The sequence below is a fragment of the Podarcis cretensis genome, assembly GCF_951804945.1.
Source record: "Podarcis cretensis genome assembly, chromosome: 2".
Taxonomy (NCBI): domain Eukaryota; kingdom Metazoa; phylum Chordata; class Lepidosauria; order Squamata; family Lacertidae; genus Podarcis; species Podarcis cretensis.
In genome coordinates this window covers 25338973-25361197 of record NC_137171.1, presented here as the reverse complement: position 1 = coordinate 25361197, position 22225 = coordinate 25338973, and the positions used below count along the sequence as shown (strand labels likewise).

Genomic DNA, 22225 nt, shown 5'->3' with positions numbered 1-22225 from the left:
TGCAGGGTATGCCAACTGCAATGGTTGCTTTGGTCCAAGGAGCAGCCGCCAAATCACGCAACATCGGAAATAAATAATATTACCAGTTCATATTTACAGTATTTTTAAAATCTGACAGCACTTATGACTGGACAGTGTTGTGTTGGGGTTCACTTCCAACATGGTGCACAGTCAACAAACTGATCAGATCCATGCTTGTAGATTTAGCCTAAGTCTATGATGGGGAAATCTTGCATCAATGTCATGAAATGGGCTAGAAATGCAATATTGAGGTTACTCAGCAACTGAAGCTTCTCATCGCCTGACATGCCATTCTGCATAAGGCTTGCTCTGCCTAAACAGATGCCTGAGTAGTGGTCTTTTGAGGAAAAACCCTCTCCGGAGTGGCCGGCGCAGTGGGGTGATAACCCAGAGCTGCTCTCGTAACACCAGCGTTGCTGCAGGCTGGTGGCAAGTTTGGACTGTGAAGCTGCACTAGTAGCAATGAAAAATTGGCTCTGCTGATGCAGTGGCGTAGCGTGGGGGGTGCAGGGGGTGCCGTCCGCACGGGGCGCAACATCTGGGGGTTAGGGTTAGGGATAGGGTTAGGGGGCGCAAATCCAGGGTTAGGGGGCGCAAATTACTTGCCTTGCCCCGGGTGCTGACAACCCACACTACGCCACTGTGCTGATGCACCCACATAGCCCAGATAAATAAAGTGGTACCTCTGGCTGCGAACGGGATCCGTTCCAGAGCCCTGTTCGCAACCTGAGCAGAACGCAACCCGCGTCTGTGTGTGTGCGGGTTGCCGCTTCTGCACATGCGTGTGACGTCATTTTGAGTATCTGCGTGAGCGGCGAAACCCGGAAGTAACCCGTTACGTTACTTCCGGGTCGCAGTGGAACGCAACCTGAAAACGCTCAACCTGAAGCGTCTTTAACCGGAGGTATGACTGTAACTGCAATGCCAGTGTTGAAATGGCTGCTCTGTGATGCTTCACCAGCACACCAGCAGCCTCTGCACCATCTGCTCACAATAACTCTGGTAAAGGTAAAGGTAAAGGTACCCCTGCCCGTACGGGCCAGTCTTGACAGACTCTGGGGTTGTGCGCCCATCTCACTTAAGAGGCCAGGGGCCAGCGCTGTCCGGAGACACTTCTGGGTCACGTGGCCAGCGTGACATCGCTGCTCTGGCCAGAGCCAGAGCCAGAGTCAGAGCCGCACATGGAAACGCCGTTTACCTTCCCGCTGGTAAGCGGTCCCTATTTATCTACTTGCACCCGGAGGTGCTTTCGAACTGCTAGGTTGGCAGGCGCTGGGACCGAGCAGCGGGAGCGCACCCCGCCGCAGGGATTCGAACCGCCAACCTTTCGATCGGCAAGCCCTAGGCGCTGAGGCTTTTACCCACAGCGCCACCTGCGTCCCAGGATAACTCTTGGTATTATGGGATATATAAGGTAGGAATCTATGCATGAAAAGAGAGGAAATGTATCACCAAAAAAAGGAGAAAAGAGGGCACATATCTCCCTTGGGAAGTTGTGGACTCTCCTTCCTTGGAGGTTTCTAAGCAGAGGTTGGATGCTCATCTGTGATGGATTCTTTAGCTAAGATTCCTGCATTGCAGGGGTTAGACTAGATGACCCTCGGGGTCCCTTCCAACTCTAAGATTCTATGATGGATTCTATGGCATTTGCAAAGCATATGCATATGCTGATTGATATGTATAGATCAGGGCCACATTTAGGTTTGATGAGGCCCTAAACTACTTAAGGTAATGGGGCCCTTTATATGTCCAGCTGTCCTTTGTCTACAAAAAAAAATTGTCACTGTTTTTTGTGTTGAATAGATGCTATATGGTAATTTATGGACCTAATAGGTATCTAGAGCCATTTGCCACTGTTGCTGTATGTAGGTTTTATTTTATTTGTTTATTATCTAATACAGTGGTACCTCAGGTTACATATGCTTCAGGTTACAGACTCCACTAACCCAGAAATAGTGCTTCCGGTTAAGAACTTTGCTTCAGGATGAGAAGAGAAATTGTGCTCTGGCGGTGCAGCACAAGCAGGAGGCCCCATTAGCTAAAGTAGTGCTTCAGGTTAAGAACAGTTTCAGGTTAAGAACGGACCTCCGGAATGAATTAAGTACATAACCCGAGGTACCACTGTATTTTGGAAATGTACATACAGGGGTTTTTTCCCTTTAATTTTTTGGGGGCCCCCAAGAGAGTGGGGCCCTAAGCTATAGCTTGTTTAGCTTACACGTAAATCCGGCACTGGTATAGATGCAAGTTTCAAAACAATCGTAAGGATTTAAATATTTTTGTTGGTGATGTTGTTTGCATACTGTCCTCCACCTAAAGATCACAGGGCACTTCACAACATAAAATTGCAAAATAAAACACGAAAGAGAAAAGAGAAATGCAGTATATCCCGCGGTAGGGAGGACTGTGAACACGCAACCTGTGTACCTGCATACGACAGATGGATCACACCGTGATCCCTGCCCTCCCTTCTTACGGTTCTTTAAACTGGATTTGGACCAGACAGCCCCTTCAAACAAGAGAACTGTCTACTGAAATTGACTCCTCTGTTCTGAAAGGAGGAAGACTACATGAAGGGAAGGCTTTTGAAGATTTGTTGTTTGTGGCATGGACATGAAATGACTGCTCTGGGTGCACTGAGAGTTGAAGGACATTGGTTTCTCCATCCATGATCTAACTCTACAGGAAATTTTGTTTGCCATTCTCTTCCGCTGTGATCTTGACCTGGGTGCTGCTGTAGGGTCTGCAGCAGCACTAAGATGTTGCCCTCAGATCACCAGTTTAGAATTGGGGGAGTCTGTGTAAAACCAAGCTGCTGTGCTGTCTTGAAAATAGAAACATTTCTTAGTCATGGAAGCATTGTCATTGGAAAAGGCCTTGATGCAAACCTGCAGTTCCTGTAAAGAGCCATTGTGATGCCATTGTCTAGTCACCGCAGAAAGTGGGAAATTTGAATTTTTCAAGAATCTGGTCATAGGGAAAAAGTGAAGAAAGCAGCACGAAACCTATGTTCCAAAGTATTTCCGTTCTGAGAATCTGATTAAATAAATAAATAAATAAATAAATAAATAAATAAAAGAGCCTGGGACTTTGCTTGAAATGGGGGGCTTTCCCTCTGTAATCTCCAAAGCATGCAATGAATTCAAGCTTTGGTTTAGTAGTCGCATCACACTTTCGCACTACTCATCAGTGAGGGTTTGGAATGAGCTTTAGTGCTTTTTGTTTCATCCTTTCCCAGTGAAGTTGTGTAACCTTGCGAGACTTTCTGTTCTGAGACTAAGAAATGTGAAGAGCTGGAACATTTTGACCTGTTTTGAAATCGGACCATCCACTGGTTACTCATTTTCAAGAAAAATAAATTTGTTTCAGAAGGCAGCATCTCAAATGAAGCCCTTTCTCTGATTGGCTATATGTGAATGTGAATTTTGTTTTCACTTCCCCAGGTCTCTATGGAACCAGTGACTGTGCTCCAAAGACTTCAGGTATGTATACACAGATACAGACTCTATTCTGTGTGTGAGGAGATAAATGTTTGCTTTCATGGGGCCTGCTGACATCCCACTGAGATCAGTGGACCTAAGAGCTCAGTGCCCTTAGGGTCCACTGACTTAAATGGGCTCCTTCCTCTTCTGAGGGTGCCCAATGAACTTAGAAGTCTCAAGCTTTGCACCCAGTTGGTCAATGTTTACTTCCAGTGGGATTCATATTAGCTGTAAAAGGTAAAGAAAAGTCTACACTAGAATGACAATGTTCAAATTGTGGAATTCCTCCTGGCCTTTGGGAAATACATCTCTTTGAAATGACATTTGGTAGCATGGATTTTTATGAGGGATGGTGAACTGGGGCCTAGCATCTGATTCAACAAGACTGGATCTATTGCTTTGTCCCTTTTGGTCACTGCATTTGGTTTTAGTAAATGACACCTTGAACTTATGGAGAGGGGAAATATGCAGACTTGAATTCAGAGATGACTTGCACTGAAGTCCTCTATCCCCATCACATGCTATTCCAGAGACTTTTGGGAGTTCCCCTGTTGCTTGAGCAAAGTTCTGCTCATCTATTTCTGAATTCATCCAACAGTTTACATGCCTAAGATGAACGGATATAAAAATTACAGAGCTAGAAAAGCGACTAAATGTGAACTTCTGCATTGAGATAGGCATCTCTACTCAATGCAGAACACAATTTCGTAGCCTATGTGTTACAAAGATTTATCTAAGATAGGTTTAGGGAAACTTTTCCAATCAAAGGACCACTTTCCCTTGTGGGAAACCTTATAGCGACCACATACCAGTGGGGGGTGAGGCCAGAGGCAAAAGTGGGGAGAGCAATGAATATAAATTTTACTTTTGTTCTGTAGGCTAGTTTCGACACACATGGCGACTCCCCTGTGTATCCTTTAACAAACAAGCAAGATGCATTATCAGAATTCAATGACACATTCGAGCCAGGCAAACACTCAAGAAAGTGTGAGGCAAAGGCTGTGGCCTTGAAAGAGAGAGTGTGGTCTGGGAGGGGGCATAGCCTGGAGAAAGTCCCAAGGGCCAGAGAGACCTAGAGATTCCCCACCCCTGATATAAAGCATCCTTGACAAATGCTTCTGTCCTGTGTTTCCATCTTCACTTGCTGCTCTGTCTAGACACTCCTCTTGACAAAGCCTTTTATCTCTGTGCATAATCTTAATTTTCATTTTTAAATGCATATTGTTTGCCACTGCTGCCCCAGATACCACCTTGCTATGCAAGATTCACTGGACGCATTCCGGTTATTGGAAATCCAATAACTATGGAACCAACGGTTGATATCTAACAAAAATATAGATGCTCATGAATGGAAATATAGATGATGGAAGATACCGATACCATAGATGCTCATGAATGAAATACATACCACTTGCACCACCCACCATTTACCCTGTACAGATTCTGGTTGAAAACAATCTGACAGCTGTGGCCTTGTCACCATGTAAAGATTTGGTGGCTTTAGATGGAGAGCTACAGTAACATTGGAAATGAATTGTTGCAACACACGTTTTTTCCTCCCTGCCTTCTTTTGCAGTAGGACTTTGTATACACTGTGGCATATGTATGGTGTGTACACAGCTTTAAATAAACCTTAGTACTTTTTTCCATTGGAAACTGGGAGTGTGATCATGCTATTCTTGCATTGGGAATATAGATAATTTTTTAAAAATTAAGATTAGGAAAGAAGCCCACACAAGAATGCTAGATTTTGTAGAAAGCAAGACAAGTGAGAATAATAATAATAATAATAATAATAATAATAATAATAATAATAATATCAATACCCCACCCAGCTGGCTGGTTTCCCCAGCCAATCTGGGCAGCTCCCAACAGAATATTAGACAATAAAATACTTGAAAGTTAGTGGAATGTAAAAATGGTTTGCACCCTATATCCTTCTATAGTGAGTTTTTGTTGCTCTCTTCTCCATACATGTATGGACCAGTTGCGTAATTCCTTCCATTTAAGGAGGTCCTTATATTGCATGTATAAAGGGTGGCAACAACTTCAAGAACCAGTGGGGAGATTTGGGAAAAGGAAACAGAGAACTCAGTTGCCCCTTCATTTTGAAATTTGCCTTATTCTTCTGTGCTTTAAAAATAGATCAAAGTAAAGTACAATAGTTTGAACATGGGAATATAAATATGCTTGAAATGAGCTGGAATCTATGTTTAGTAGGAGCAAAATACTACTTGGATTGGTCTCAATAGAGACGCCTTAATATGTCAATATAAAAGTGTTTATTAAACATTTGAAAGAAAGACATAAATAGCACAGAGCAGGAGGCTGTTATGCAGACTTGAATGTCATGCAACGGTGCTGTCATCCACACTAGAACAGCCTACAGTACCATTTAATTCACATAACTGAAACCAGATCCTGTTTTAAAAAAAGGAGGAGGTGGTACTTGGCCAATGATGATTGACAGAAGGATGGGGGAGTGCACAGAAGTTGACTGCAGCTGGTTCCTTTGGCAGTCAGATCCATGGCCTCCAAAGGCAGAAGGGACCATTGCTCTCAACTGATTTGACCTCCTAAATTAGATGGGACATGAAGATGTAGCTACCAATTTCTGCACTAAGGTCAGAAGTGGAGACTGACAGCATATGATCCTAAGCATCTTTAAAGGGTGCTTGCTCCCTTGTAGATAGGTTTAGGATTCCAGCCCAAATTTGATTTGATTAAGATCACTTGCTCAGATCTGCACCCATAAAAAAGTTTATGATGTCTCCCAGTATTAAAAGATACACTAAATACAGAAATGTGTGTTTATGTGTGCATTTGTTTAAAAAAAAATCAGCATTATTTGTGTCTTCCATTCTCTAAGGAGTTCAATATATTTTATTGTTGATGCTAAACTAAGTATTTTAATGTTGTTTTCAGCACTCTATTATTTATTCCTGGAGCCATTATGTGGTCTACTTTTAAAACCTTTTAAGGGACATGGGGCTAATCCCCTGGAACAAAACAACAGAGCAGGGTATAAATCACCTTGTGAGGTAAGCTACCTTGAGAGGAAGTGATTGGCCCACGATCCCCTAAGGAGCTTCATGGCTAAAGTTCCTCTCCACCACATCTAGATATCTATTAGGTAGATATTCTGATCATCATTATATTTTCAGGATTTTGTCAATACCAAGAGTTGGAAACACTGTTTCCTAAAAATTCGTCCTGCCATATCTGTGTGAGTGGCTCTTATGCCACACCAACTGTAGGCCTCATCAACCCTTAACCAAATCATGAGTTCATACAACCAAATACTATACAGTGGTACCTCGGGTTAAGTACTTAATTTGTTTCAGAGGTCCGTTCTTAACCTGAAACTGTTCTTAACCTGAAGCACCATATTAGCTAATGGGGCCTCCCACTACTGCAGCACCACCGGAGCACAATTTCTGTTCTCATCCTGAAGCAAAGTTCTTAACCCGAGGTACTATTTCTGGGTTAGCGGAGTCTGTAACCTGAAGCATATGTAACCCGAGGTACTACTGTATGTCTAATCAATATATGTACATTTTTGCCCCTTTGCCAGAAGTAGAGAACTTGACTGTTTCTCTCCAGATTTCTTTTCCCAAGGAACCGCATGGGTTACATGCAGCTTTTGGAACACAGAAAACACCAATCCTCACTTCCAGCTCTTGCTGGCAGAGAAGAGTAAATGAGTTTCTTGCAGTTCTAAGCAAGACATGATGTAATATAACAGCACATTGAATAACAGGTAAAAGGCATCTCACCAACAAACAGAGGATCAGGTTTGACTACTTTCTGTTAATGTAGCCCGTTTTCTGTTAATGTAGCCTGAATTCTCAAGTAGTTTTAAAAATTATAATTAATAGGCTGTTTCGTTGACATTTCAACCAGCAGTGCTTAGCTGATTCAACAGTGAATGGCCATAGCAGCTGAAAGGCATTTGTCTCGTAGTGTGTTTGTATAACTGAAACTGCTAATTGGTCATTTCAAGACTTGCATTTCTATAAGTTAGAAAATGCATACATTGGGTATTAGCTATTCAGAACATGTATATAATAGGCACTCAATTGTTTGGGACAGAGGGTATTTCCTGCTGCAGGAAAATGACTTCTAAGAGGATTGCTCCTTTTCAGGGTCCTGGCCAATCTTGAACAGCATACCCTCCAACATTTCTCCGATGAAAATAGGGACATCCTATTCCATCATCATTATCATCACAACAGCAACAAAAACAAGATTTAGGCTTTTGTTGAAAAAAACTAATACAATATGTAAGATTTTTTTTTTTAGAACATATTCTAAATTGTTTAAAATTTCATTCAGTTTTAAAAATTCTGCCCATTTTGTGAAACATTTACTTCCAGCGCTAGCAGAGGCGTGGATGTGATTTCCGGATGTGATTTTTGGAAAGAAATATAACTTAGAGGAGGCTATAATTTCCATTATGTAATGAAAGATTCATGAGATAATGGAATGAGACCAACAGGGATGTGTCTAATGGACATCTGATTTTTGTCTTCTTGTTGTTAACTTTTTAAATATAAAACCCAACAAACCTTCATATCCAATTTGTGGGGTTGCCTGCTGAATCAAGACCACACACACACTGTCACTGAACAAGCAATTGCCACTCTGTACCCGACAATGCAACTTGAGAGGTCATACTGTCCATCAACCCACAAGCAAGTGATGTTAAAACTGGCAGCCCCAATCAGGTGGGCCAGTTCTTTCACAAAGTACAAAGCAGATGAATTGTTTGTTCTGTAGAAATGATTCATTCTGGCATCTTTATTAATGTCAGAAACTGTATACGGCTTTTCTGGATATATATGTTCCCAAGACCGCTCGCATTAAAAACAATGAGATGCATTCTATAAAGTATGAAACATCTGCCAAACTGAGAATCATCACAGAACAATGGTGTAGAAGCCCGTAGATAATCTAAGATAACCTTTACCCCAAAGTGGGATCTTAATGAGCCTGCATTGTCATAGCGGCCATGCAAAATGACCCCTCTCCTACAGATGAACTCCTATTATCCCAATGAAAGTGTGTTTCATAGGCATGAGTAGAAGCAAGGAAGGTACCATATAGGAGTTATCGTTTAATAGAACAACTCAGAGCAAATAAGGAGGCTGCAGGAGAAGGCAAAACAAAGCTTCATAATTGCTAGTACAAAAGGAAAGTTCTTTGCTGGTGAACAGAGCCATATAAAATATAAAATCAATGGTGGTGTTTCGGAAATGTCAACATTCCCATTACATTAGTATGGAAGTAAGTTATTTTACATAAAAGATATATGCAGTGCTTTTTTCTGGGGGGACTCAGGGAGACACATACCCCTAAACATTTTGTGAATCTTTTGTCCATTTACTGTATTTATTTTCCCCGATTTGAACTATAAAGTGGTGATTTTCTTGAGTCAAAATGAGAGTACTCTTAAACATGTTTTTTTTAAAAAAAAAAGAAAAAAAGCACTGGATATATGTGACACACTCTACGCAGATTATTCCATTGATGCTAGAAAACTTTTCCTTCAAAGTACCACAAGCCACTGAAGTTTCTTCTTTCCTCCCCCTCCCCCTTTTTATATAAAAAAAGCATATGAGCATGTTGTAGTGATGTTTGGATCAGGTTAGAGACAAGGGAAATGTAATAGATGTTCTCTAAGATGCTCAAGAGTGTGAGCTGGAATTAATGTGGATCCTATTTTCATGTTCTTATTACTAAAATGTCAGTAGGCACCAGTTACATGTTTGGGAAATTCCACTGTAATTAGTTCTTCCTAGAACTTACATCTGAACTCTTTTCTCCCCCTTCCAATTGTCTGCTCTACACTCTCAAGATTATGCACACAGTGCCCTGATTCAGAGATATAAGAGCAGGCTGTAAGCATGTGAAAGTTTGTAAGTCCTCACAGTGGAAGGAACAAAACAAAACAAGTTTATTCAGACAATAACAGGAAATGCTAAGGGGCATCTCTGTAGATGTAAAAGCTGTTTTGTGACATAGGAAGACTAACCTAGTACAAAAGCACTAACAGCATGCTATAAATAATAGTGCAAGCAGTATACTGGAAAGACCAGACATCTAAAAATTAGCCAGTAGAGGCACACTGTGAGCCTGTGAATTAACATGTTCATCGGACCAAGAGATGCAGTGTCATGTAACTGGGGATTGGGGCAATGTGGGGAGGACAGTTGAGCTTTCTGGATAGAGGGGGTGAAACAAAATCCAGAGGTCAAATGGTAGGCTGAGGACAGAATCCAGTGAAGAGAGGAATGGGCAGGCCGTGGAAGCTGGTGAAAGGTTCAGGGGACCAAAGTGTGGAGAAAGAGATCAAGAAGATTAAGGCAGGGGCTCTGCTCTGACTTGTTGCATGATAAAGGCAATCAAGGGTGATATCAGAAAAGGGAGGAGCTCTGTCACAATAACTGGGTGGGGCAGAGCAAAGAGAAGAACAAATAATAGCAAGCTGAGCCCAAGGGGATTACAAAGCCCGGCAGAAGAGCACTGGTACAAGGGACCACTCTCAGAAGGTCCAAGATTTTGATCTGAATCTCCTTGCTACCACAACACATCTATTGTCATCAGGTAAAGATAAAGGTAAAGGTAAAGGGACCCCAGACCATTAGGGCCAGTCGTGGCTGACTCTGGGGTTGCGGTGCTCATCTCGCTTTATTGGCCGAGGGAGCCGGCATACAGCTTCCAGGTCATGTGGCCAGCATGACTAAGCCGCTTCTGGTGAACCAGAGCAACACATGGAAACGCCATTTATCTTCCCGCCAGAGCGGCACCTATTTATCTACTTGCACTTTGACGTGCTTTCGAACTGCTAGGTTGGCAGGAGCTGGGGCCGAACAACGGAAGCTCACCCTGTTGCGGGGGTTTGAACCGCCAACCTTCTGATCGGCAGGTCCTAGGCTCTGTGGTTTAACCCACAGCACCACCCACGTCACCAGGTACCTGTCCACAAATAGCTCAGTTGCTTAGAGTGTGGTACTGATAATGCCATGGTTGCAAGTTCAATCCCCTTATGGGGCAACTGCATATTCCTATATTGCAGGGGGTTGGACTAGATGATCCACAGGGTCCCTTCCAACTCTACAATTCCACAAGTCTGTGAAATGTCATGCTTCTCCTCCGTCCTTCCACAATGGTACCACTGCAGCTCTTCTCCAAGATTTCCATTCCCCATTTCCTCTTCCTTTTCCCAGTCTACCAGCCTGTGATCCCCCAAGAACCTTGCCATGTTGTGCTTCTATGGACCAAGTTGTTACCAATACAATTTTCTCCTCTTTGGAGCACCTGCAGTTGGAGACTAGTGAGAGCAGTCCTGACTTGACATTGAAACCTTTCTCTCCACACAGGAGCAATCCCTTGAATGGTTTAGGAGCAGCATGTGATTCCAAGCCCCTCTTTATCTGTCCCCGCACTCTCTTATCACGTGCAAAACAAACATCTGCACACATGTCAGCTCTCTTGCCTGCAGTTTTGAAACGGAGCCCGGGTGCTGCAAGAATTACAAACCTGAACAAAATGGCATCACACAAAACATACTCAATCCCAATTTTATTCTCCCTTGGCTTTTGGTTATTGCGGGAAGAATGAATCCATATGGGCAGTTTTTCCCAATCTCATCAGTGCAAAATTCACAAAGGTGTCTAAAACCTTCATTCCGCCCAGCTACGAAGCCTGCCGTTTCGATGAAGCCTCTTGTATCTCAGTTCTGGGGGTCCCCAATACACTCACCAGTTTGTTCGCCAAGAGGGCTGCTGCATCCACCAAGTACCAGCTAGAGCTCGCTAGCTAAGGAGCCACGGCAATTACTGAAGTGGAACAAAACTGCGCTCTCCTTAATTTTCTTATTTATGTCCACACCACACCCCAGAAAGCTAGAGCTCAAGCTAGCCTTTTTATCTTTGAGGTCTTGATTCTATGGGGTGCTAAGCAACCTTGGCTCCCACAGCTCATTGAGCATTTAGGACAAACAGGCTCTTCACAATAACCCTGGCAGCCATTCAGACTTCTGCTTCCGCATTAAAGTGTTAGATACTTCCAAGAAAGCAAAACAAAACTCAGAGAGACAGAGAGACAGACAGAGAAAGTTGCGTGTAAAAAGGTCAGTTCAACTCTGAATCATTGTTGTGGCTTTGCTAAATCCTCCTAACCGTTTTCCTGAAAATGGGATCTTCTCCCTAAATTTGGTTCTGATGTTCTGGTTGATTTCGTATGTTTTAACTTTTGCTGGTATTTTTTATTTTTTGCTTCAGGTTTTGTTTTGGTTTGTTGTTTATTTTTAAAAAAATGTGTATGCTTTATGTACCCCCCCCTCCCTTCAAAACAAAACGAAACATGGATTGAGTTTTAATTGATTTTGTAGTTATGTATTTTGGGCAACACTTCAAGCATCAGCACGACAGAGGATGAGACAGACAAGTGTTTGAAATAAATAAATAAGTTTGGCTCTCTAAAAATATACAACATGCCAGCCTTTTAGGAGGCAGACAATTAAAATAATCTGTGTTTGTTTTGTGTCAGGCTCTGCTTGAACATGTGACCATCCCAAAGGAAAGTTTCAATGTTTCTACTGCTTCTGATTAAAGCTGCCCTAGAACTAGTCTCCAAGACTCTTCTTACACCACAAAAGATGAAATAGGACTGGACCAGGGCCGAGCTGAATCCAGCATGCATCTCTCTCTCCTCTCTCTCTCTCTCTCTCTCTCTCTCTCTCTCTCTCTCCTCTCTCTCTCTCTCTGGAATTTTCCCAGTGCAAAAACTCACACAAATATATGTGTCACATTTCAGTGATCATTTGAAAGGGGGTAGGGGGATTGAAACTGATAAAAAGAAATGTATTCCCATTCAGAGCGAAGGCAGGAAGCAGTGCTTTCCCTCCGATTTGTCCCTGTGATGCCTTAGTCAAACCTGAGCAGCCATGTGCAGCTGTGACATCATAATTCTGATGCCTTGACCCCTGATTGGTTGGATCACATAGCAAGAAGATTTCAGGGGTGAGGTGAGCCAAAGTGGCATTGAACAGCAATGAACAGGAGAATGCCAAGTTTGTTGATTGAAAAAGGAGGCTTTCAGAGAACATACGGGGAGGCAGACTCCCCTTCCCCCACCAAAAACAGCCGTGAAAATTTGGCACAGCCCCAGACTCTACAACTGTCTGGTCTCAATGCAAACCCAGTTGTATTTTTTTGCTACACCAACACTTCCCCTCTTCCCTTGCAAGGCACAGCTGTCCTACCCAATGAGACTTATTACAAATAGATCATGGGTCTGGTCCAATGACATCCCCATAGCCCAGTGGTTTTCAACCAGTGTGCTGTGGCACCCTGGTTAGGGGTGCCACAGGCAACACTGGCCTCTGCCCCTCTTCCATCCCCTTCCTTCCTTTGATGCTCTCTCAGGTCTCTGCCTCCCAAAGGCTTGCACAGCTGTTTGTTGCAGCAGCCCTGGCTACAAGCTCCCCAGGTGAATGATGCATCTGGGGCTGGCTAGGGGGTGCTTCTCAGGCCCCTGCAAGGCAGTGAGGAGATGGGGGGCATCTCAGAGACCAGGGACAGCAGCTGCAGCTGCCCAGAAGGACCCCCAAGGAGAGGGGATTGGAGAGGAGGCCAAGGGAACACTCAACAAGGGAGAGTGTTTGAAAAGGGGTGAGGGGCTGCTAGCTCTGCAAGCAAGGGGAGACATAACTGGGTTCCTGAGCCCCACAGGGGTGCAGCAGAAAGAATGCAGTTGGTTAAGGGAACCATGGACCCAAATAGGTTGAAAACCTTTGCCATAAGCTATTGAATGTCAACCAGCCTAAACATTCAGAGGAACACAGGTGGCGCTGTGGGTTAAACAACAGAGCCTAGGACTTTCCGATCAGAAGGTTGGCAGCTCGAATCCCCGCAACAACACTTCCGGAGGCGGCGCGTCCGGCAATGGCTGCCCTCTTCTAACTGCGAAGAGGGAGCTCCGCAGGAACGGGTCGTCCGCTACGGCGCAGCGGAGACCCACACCGGAAAACCACAGGCAGCGTAAGCCTGTGGCCGTGGGACTCGGCGGGCACCAGGAGCGCTCCCCGAAACGTTGAAGGGACCTCGTAAGAGGCTCCGGAACGTAGAAGGGGGTGCGGTGCTGTGAGTCAACCGCTCTTTCTGCGGAGTGAAGCCGCGTAGCTGCTGTCGGCGAGCGCTGTCCTCTTTTCCTGGAATCATTCGGCTCGGAACCAACAACTCGTGAGTAAGACAAGAAAAGATAAGGTTTGGGACCAAAATTTTCGCTAATTTGGCTAAAAACGAGAGACGCAACCAGGAAGTCCGTCTCTTGCCACTGCTTAAGATCTAAAGCAAAGGCTTTGACGTTTGGAGCCTTTGAAGAGGTGTCAAAGGACAATCAATTCTTACATCTACTTAAGCTACTTCAGGACTTAACTTTTGAAAGTTTTATTTTAATTTATGAACTGTCTGATACCTCCACTGTTGGATTTACAAATTGATCAAGAATCCCAGGCAGTCGGACTGCCTAGACACTAGAACTGTCAGATTGCAAGACTTTGATATTTTGTTACTGGAGCTAGTATTAGCTGAGCCTAAATGGAACTGTTGCTTTGAATTGTTACATCTTGCACTTATTGAGACATTGTTATATATTGAGACCAACTCTGCTAAATACAACTGCTGAAGGTTTTTCAAGAAATTAAAGGCTGTTTGGACATTCTTTTTAAAGTATTGAAGTTTGGAAAATTTTAATAACTGATATTAATTAATTTGACTTCTTCCCTACAATACAAGTGGACTCCCCCTAGAGGATCTTTGGATTTACAATTATATGTGACTTTTCTTGTGGTTTCCTTTCCTCCTATGTGGTTGTTTATCTCATGGGCTTGTGGATTCCCATGAGAACATACTCAGTTTGACCTTGACTCGTAGACAGAAGTGGAATGAGCGGCACTGGGAGACAAACAAGAGCGGGTAAAGCAAAAAAGCAAACAACTTTGAATTTACTTTCCCAGCCGCGCAGATCATCGGTCCCTGCTGTTTTGGAACTAGAAGAAAGGGAGCAGCTGTCGGGTGAAGATATGGCAGCAGGTGGAACTGCTTCAGTATTAGACAAAATACTTGAAAAATTGGAAGGCTTAGATAAAAAGGTGGATGAACAAACGGCAAAGATTGATCAGACCAGAGACTCTGTTAACAAGTTAACTGAACAAGTTATTTCGAACGCTCAAGCAATTAGCAATTTATCTGAATCCACTGCAAGAAACACATGTGACTAGGCTACATAGAAAAGTGTTAATAAACAAAAGATTAGGCCAAGAATTTATTTCATCGGACCGAGTAAAGAAAAGAGGTGTGGTGATATACGCAAAAGAGAGCCTGTCACCAAAATTTTTATTTAAAGATGAACAAGGACGAATTTTGGCAATAGAGATCCAGACCCAAGGAGAAAAGTTTTTGTTATTAGGAATTTATGCGCCAAATGAGGGAAAATCGGAATTTTACAAGAAGCTGCATGAGATTATGCTGGACTATCTGGACTATGATAACATCATCATGATGGGAGATTTGAATGGAGTGGTATCAACCAATATGGATAAGTCACATAGCCAAAACGTAACAAAAGACGGCAGACTACCGAAAACATTCTTTGACATGACTGACAACATGGACTTGATTGACATTTGGAGAACAAAGAACCCTCTAGGAAGGGAAGGAACATTCTTTTCTGAAGCCCAACTGACATGGACAAGAATCGACCAAATTTGGATAACCAGAGGCCTGGCACCCAAGATAAAAAAAGTGGAAATCTGCCCAAAGACTTGCTCCGACCATAATGCGGTGAAGATGGATATGAGATTAACTCCAACCGGCTCCTTTAGATGGAGGATGAATGACAACTTGTTTAGAGATCAGGACACTATTAAAAAGGCCCAAAAAGCTTTGAAGGACTATTTTGAGATAAACCTGAATACTACGGTGGAAAAAAGAACTGTATGGGACGCAAGTAAGGCGGTCATGAGGGGGTTTCTGATACAACAGAATACTATCAAGAAAAAAGTACAGAATGATAAGAAAGATAAGATCTTGGAGAAAATTAAAGAAGGCGAGAAGAAGTTAAGATCGAGACCGAAATCAAAGGAGATATTAAGAGAAATCAAACATCATCAAGCACAATATTCAAAACTGATAAACCAGGAAGTGGAATGGAAACTTAAGTTAATGAAACAAAGATCCTTTGAATCGGCAAATAAATGTGGAAAGCTGCTAGCATGGCAGCTGAAAAAGAGACAAAAGCTGAACACAGTAACAAATTTAGAAATTGAGGGAAGAAATATTCAGAACCCAGTGGAAATCAGAAAGTCCTTCCAGAGATATTTCAAACAACTATATACTCAAGGGCCGCAAAATGAATCAGAGATAGAACAGTTTCTAAAGAAGAATGGTTTACCAAAGTTGACTCTTCGGAATAGAACAATCCTGAATTATAAAATAACACAATTAGAGATCAAGGAGGCCATTCAGAACATGCAATTGGGCAAGTCTCCAGGGCCAGATGGGCTTACCTCCAAATATTATAAGACATTGAAAGACTATTTGATACATCCATTAATGGAGGTTTGCAATGAAATTATGGAGGGGAAGAAGGCACCGGAGTCGTGGAAAGAAGCTTTCATCACATTGATACCTAAACTAGAAACTGAAAAGACACAACTTAAGAATTACCGCCCCATCTCCCTCCTAAATGTGGATTACAAAATATTTGCAGACATTTTAGCAAGTAGATTTAAAAAAGTCTTAAATGAAGTAATTCACAAGGACCAGGCAGGCTTTCTCCCAGGTAGACATTTGTTTGCAAACACAAGGAACATTATTGATATTTTGGAACTCTTGCAAACAAACATTAATACAAAAGCAGTTTTGATATTTATAGACGCGGAGAAGGCCTTTGATAATATCTCCTGGAAGTTTATGAAGAAAAATTTGGAAGGAATGGGAGTGGGGCGGGGGTTTTATAATGGGATAGAGGCAATTTATTCAGAGCAAAAGGCAAAACTGATAGTCAACAATGTGGTGACAGAAGAGTTTAGAATTGAAAAAGGAACACGACAAGGTTGCCCTATATCCCCTTTGTTATTTATATCGGTCCTAGAAGTGCTCTTGAATATGATCAGAGGAGACCGGTGGGTGGAAGGTATCCAGGTCGGAGCGAAACAATACAAACTGAAAGCATTTGCAGATGACCTAGTTTTGACCCTACAGGAGCCAGAGCCCAGTACTTAAAGGGTATTACAACTGATTTATGAGTTTGGTCGAGTGGCGGGATTTAAGCTTAATAAGCAAAAAACTAAGGTTTTGGGAAAAAATTTGACTTCTTCAGAATCAGAAAGGTTTCAGAAAGAGACAGAATTAAATGTGGTTAAAAAAGTGAGATACCTAGGGGTAAATATAACAGCGAAGAACAGGAACTTATTTAAAGACAATTATGAAAAATGTTGGTCTGAAATTAAAAGGGATTTAGATGCTTGGTCAAGACTGAAACTTTCTTTGACAGGACGTATTGCTGCAATTAAGATGAATGTATTGCCAAAAATGTTATTTTTGTTTCAAACTTTGCAGATTGTGGACAAAATGGAGTGTTTTGGGAGGTGGCAGAGAGATATTTCAAGATTTGTCTGGCAGGGCAAAAAGCCCAGAATTAAGTTTAAGATATTAACTGACGCTAAAGAAAGAGGGGGATTTGCCCTGCCAGACCTAAAGTTGTATTATGAATCAGCAGCTTTCTGCTGGTTGAAAGACTGGCTACTTCTTGAGAACACTGATGTTTTAGATTTGGAAGGATTCAACAATGCGTTTGGGTGGCATGCATATCTGTGGTATGACAAGGCTAAAATACATAAGAATTTCAAGAACCATGTTGTCAGAAAAGCAGTATTTAATGTCTGGTTGAAATATAAAGACTTATTGGAAAATAAGACCCCAAGGTGGTTATCACCAATGGAGGCTAAGGCCTTGAAAAAACTCAATATGGAGGCCAAATGGCCGAAATATTGGGAAATAATAGAAAAAGATGGAGATAACTGGAGGTTGCAGAGTATGGAGAAAATAAAAGATGAAGTGCGAGATTGGCTACATTATGCTCAGATTAAAGAAGTCTTTAAGTTGGATAAAAAGGTAGGATTCCAGGTGGAAAAATCAAAGTTAGAAACTGAACTGTTAGAACCCAGCTCTAAGATACTTTCAAGAATGTATAATTTGCTGTTAAAATGGAATACACAGGATGAAACGGTCAAATCAGCCATGATAAAATGGGCACAGGACATAGGGTACAACATCATGTTTGCTGACTGGGAAAAGTTATGGACCACAGGTTTGAGATTTACGGCATGTAATGCCTTGAAAGAAAATATTATGAAAATGATATACAGGTGGTACATGACCCCAGTCAAGCTTGCAAAGATATACCATGTGTCTGATAATAAATGTTGGAAGTGTAAAGAAGCTGAAGGAACATTCTTTCACCTCTGGTGGACTTGCCCTAGAGTGAAGGTTTTCTGGGAAATGATTTATAATGAACTGAAAAAGGTATTTAAGTATACCTTCCTTAAGAAACCAGAGGCCTTTCTCTTGGGCATTGTTGGTCAGAGTGTGCAAAAGAAGGATCGAACCTTTTTTATGTACGCTACAACAGCAGCAAGGATACTCATCGCTAAAAGCTGGAAAACTCAAGAATTACCCACACTGGAAGAATGGCAGATGCAACTGATAGACTATATGGAACTGGCGGAGATGACTGGCAGAATCCGAGACCTGGGAGAAGAACTGGTGGAGGAGGACTGGAAGAAATTTAAGGACTATCTACAAAAATATTGTAAATTGTATGAATGTTAAGAAAGATGTAAGATTAGCAAAAACACGGCTCCAACAAACTAGTTATAAAGAATATAAATTTAAATTTAATTGGTAGATGAAAAGATAAATTTTGGATAAGTAATATTTTATGATTAAGCTTCAATAAGAGTATGTTAAATCCCAAAATTTGAGACATTAAATATTGGAAAATTATATTATATGAATTAAATTAAGTTAATAATTTGCTGGTTAAAATCTATGTTTAGAAAGCAGGAACAAGAGATGTGAGGAAGTCCAAAGTTGAGAATGAAATGTGGATAATGGAAAATATTTTGTTATTATGTATGTTTTTTATTGGTTATACAAAAATTTAATAAATATTATTATAAAAAAAAGAATCCCCGCAACAGGGTGAGCTCCCGTTGCTCAGTCCCAGCTCCTGCCAACCTAGCAGTTCGAAAGCACGTCAAAGTGCAAGTAGATAAATAGGTACCACTCTGGCGGGAACGTAAACAGTGTTTCCGTGCTCTGCTCTGGTTCGCCAGAAGCGGCTTAGTCATGCTGGCCACATGACCTGGAAGCTGTACGCCGGCTCCCTCGGCCAATAAAGCAAGATGAGTGCCGCAACCCCAGAGTCGGCCACAACTGGACCTAATGGTCAGGGGTCCCTTTATTTTTACCTTTAAACATTCAGAACAGAGATGCACTGCACACATTCACTAGTGCCGTGTGCAGCGCATGGCCTTACTCTCTGTTTTGCTCTCTGCCCTGCAAGCCAAGCAGAAGGTGCAGGTTTCATTTTCATGGGACAGGCTCGCAGCCAGCTTTTGGAGCAGCCACACCACTTCTTGACCCAGGGAAAAGAGGTGCAAGCAAATGTCAAAGCAGTGCCCAAGATACTACTACTTCTTATGCAGCCCGTGGGCACCCCACTGCCAGAGGGAATTTTGTAATGATGCACTAGTTTCTGCACTGATCTCCAATATCACAACTACCTGTCTGGAGAGAAATCCTTTTATCTTCCATTGCCGAGCATCCTCTGCCAAGGAAAATCACAGAGGAGGCAGGGTTGCCTGGACCTAAAGCATTTCCCAGGGTGCCACTTTCACCTGGCGGGTGCGTGTCACCCTCCCAACTCATGAAAGAGGTCACCCTGGGAGAGAGAGAAAACACTGCAAGAGAGAAATGGCGCCTTACAGGTCCTTCCCATCAGGGATTGGGCAAAGCGGGCTGAAGAAATGGAATGTGTCACATGGAGTGCCCAGCCGACTCTTTCTGAGCTAGGCAGTGGCGTAGCATGGGTTGTCAGCACCCGGTTCAAGGCAAGTAATTTGCGCCCCCTAACCCTGGATTTGCGCCCCCTAACCCTATCCCTAACCCTAACCCCCAGATGTTGCGCCCGGTGTGGCCGGCCCCCCCTGCACCCCCCACGCTACGCCACTGGAGCTAGGTAATCATGGCTTAGGAAGAGAGGAAGACAGTGGATATCTCAGACACAGCAGTTTTGTTTGGGAGGAGGGCTAATGGAAATTGAAAGTTTTAAGGCAAAGCATAAACTATAGAAACAGTATGCATAACACACTGCTAACAGTAAACTGCTTGCATAATATGCTTGCAGTATATTTATTTATTCAAAGCATTTGTTCAATCAAAAATTTCCTGGGCAGTTTTACAGTTGCTCAGAAAAACAAAAACAAAAACAAAAACAAAACAAAACCCACAAGGATTATTTTACTATACTACTCATGGTGTTAGAACTACATTTTACTACATTTTACTTATTTGAGTAACACAATGGCATGGGTGGGGGGTGTATTTGTCTATTCCCCTTGTACAGTTTCCAGTTGGGTCATCCCATTCAGACAAATTGCTGGAACATCTCAGCATGAATGTTTCCATCCCACCCCATCTGTATTCTAATGACTTACGGCTTCCCATCCTATCCATTCTGTCCTTCTGACATCTCTTCCTGAATGTCTTGCTGCTGCTGTCCTTTCCCAAAGCTGTCACAATGGATGCAGTGTTCCACTTCTCTCTTTTCAGGGCGGCTCACGCAATGCACTTTCTTCCAAGCCATAGAGCTCAGCTTTCCCAGGCAGGAAAGAAGTGCAAAATTTAAGGAGAAGCATTCACAATGAAGAAAATCTCAATTACTTGTCCTGAACTGATGCTGAAACCGCTTGTCCTTATCTGACTCTTCATGCATCTGTCATTTTAATATTTCTGAACACATTCTCAATGAGGTCTGATTAATATATTTCTGCCAAAAAAGTTCCTGCATTTCTTGGCAACACAATTTTCAGAGTAAGTGTTCTCATAAGTTTTAGCTAGATTCTATTACAGTACAGTGGTACCTCGGGTTACATACGCTTCAGGTTACAGACTCCGCTAACCTAGAAATAGTACCTCGGGTTAAGAACTTTGCTTCAGGATGAGAACAGAAAAATTGTGCAGCGGCGGTGCAGTGACAGCGGGAGGCCCCATTAGCTAAAGTGGTGCTTCATGTTAAGAACAGTTTCAGGTTAAGAACACACCTCCGGAACGAATTAGGTACTTAACCCGAAATACCACTGTATGTTGGTTTCACCTGCAAAATATACACAGGTATATATATGGGACGCAGGTGGCGCTGTGGGTTAAAGCCTCAGCGCCTAGGGCTTGCCGATCGAAAGGTCGGCGGTTCGAATCCCTGCGGCGGGGTGCGCTCCCGCTGCTCGGTCCCAGCGCCTGCCAACCTAGCAGTTCAAAAGCACCTCCGGGTGCAAGTAGATAAATAGGGACCGCTTACCAGCGGGAAGGTAAACGGCGTTTCCGTGTGCGGCTCTGGCTCTGGCCAGAGCAGCGATGTCACGCTGGCCACGTGACCCGGAAGTGTCTCCGGACAGCGCTGGCCCCTGGCCTCTTAAGTGAGATGGGCGCACAACCCCAGAGTCTGTCAAGACTGGCCCGTACGGGCAGGGGTACCTTTACCTTTACCTTTTTATGTACACATATTCCTTTGTCAGATGCTGGGATCCAGCTACTTAGCATTTCACTCAGCCTCAAAGGTAAGAGAAGGAAAGAACAGCAAATCTTTTTCTCAATGGTACTGCTAGGATTGGTCAAACGATACTGTACCATGTCCACAGTCGCTGAACTGAGATCTTTTATATTACTTAAGCAATTGCTCTGCATGCTATTAAACTAAGAATTTGCTTCAAAGTTTCATCTCTTAACCCCCAATGGCAAAATAAATCATTTTACATTAATTCGCATAGCGGAGCCTGGAGCCTTAAGTATACACATGCATTTCACAGTCTGAAAGGTCATAAAACTTTTCTTTCTTTTTTTACCATCAAACACTGTGCAGCTAAACTGTTTTCATTCTTCATTTGCAAATGTGCAAGCCAAATGCTCTCGAAGTTCCATGGTTACAGATCAGGTTCTGTTCGCTTTGATTCTTGTTTAATGTGCTGAGTATTTGTAACATTTTCCATAGAGAGTGATGTCAGCCTTGTTATGTCTATGCTTAGCAGTTCTGTGTGGAACTACAGGTGATATGCTGGAGTTTTGTAGGTAACATTTCTTGAATACATGACGGTGTTCAGTACAGTGGTACCTTAGTTCTCAAATGCCTTGGTACTCAAACAACTTGGATCCCAAAGACTGAAAACCCAGAAGCAAATGTCCCGGTTTGCGAACCTTTTTCGGAAGTCGAATGTGCTCTGTTTTGAGGTTACTCTTCCGATTTGAGTGTCACACTTCTGTTTTGAGTGCCACACTTCTGCTTTGAGTGTTACGCTTCCTATTTGAGTGCCACGCTTCTGTTTGGAGTGTTATGCTGAGGTCTGTCTGTTTTTGCAGCTCTCTTTTTCTTGTGAC

At 42.7% G+C, this 22225-nt stretch overlaps 1 protein-coding gene across 3 annotated transcripts in view; it reads right to left on the bottom strand.

Annotated features, from left to right (window-relative positions):
• The window catches only part of KCNJ16 (potassium inwardly rectifying channel subfamily J member 16), a 50096-nt gene that overhangs the window by 5021 nt on the left and 22850 nt on the right, over positions 1 to 22225 (bottom strand). The window contains exon 1 of one of the 3 annotated variants that reach the window (XM_079965572.1): positions 11268 to 11394. The exons of the other annotated variants lie outside the window; for them this stretch is intronic. The gene's annotated coding sequence lies outside the window, so the exon portion shown is untranslated. Of the gene's footprint in view, positions 1 to 11267; positions 11395 to 22225 lie in introns of those variants that run through there. 3 annotated transcript variants of the gene reach the window in all.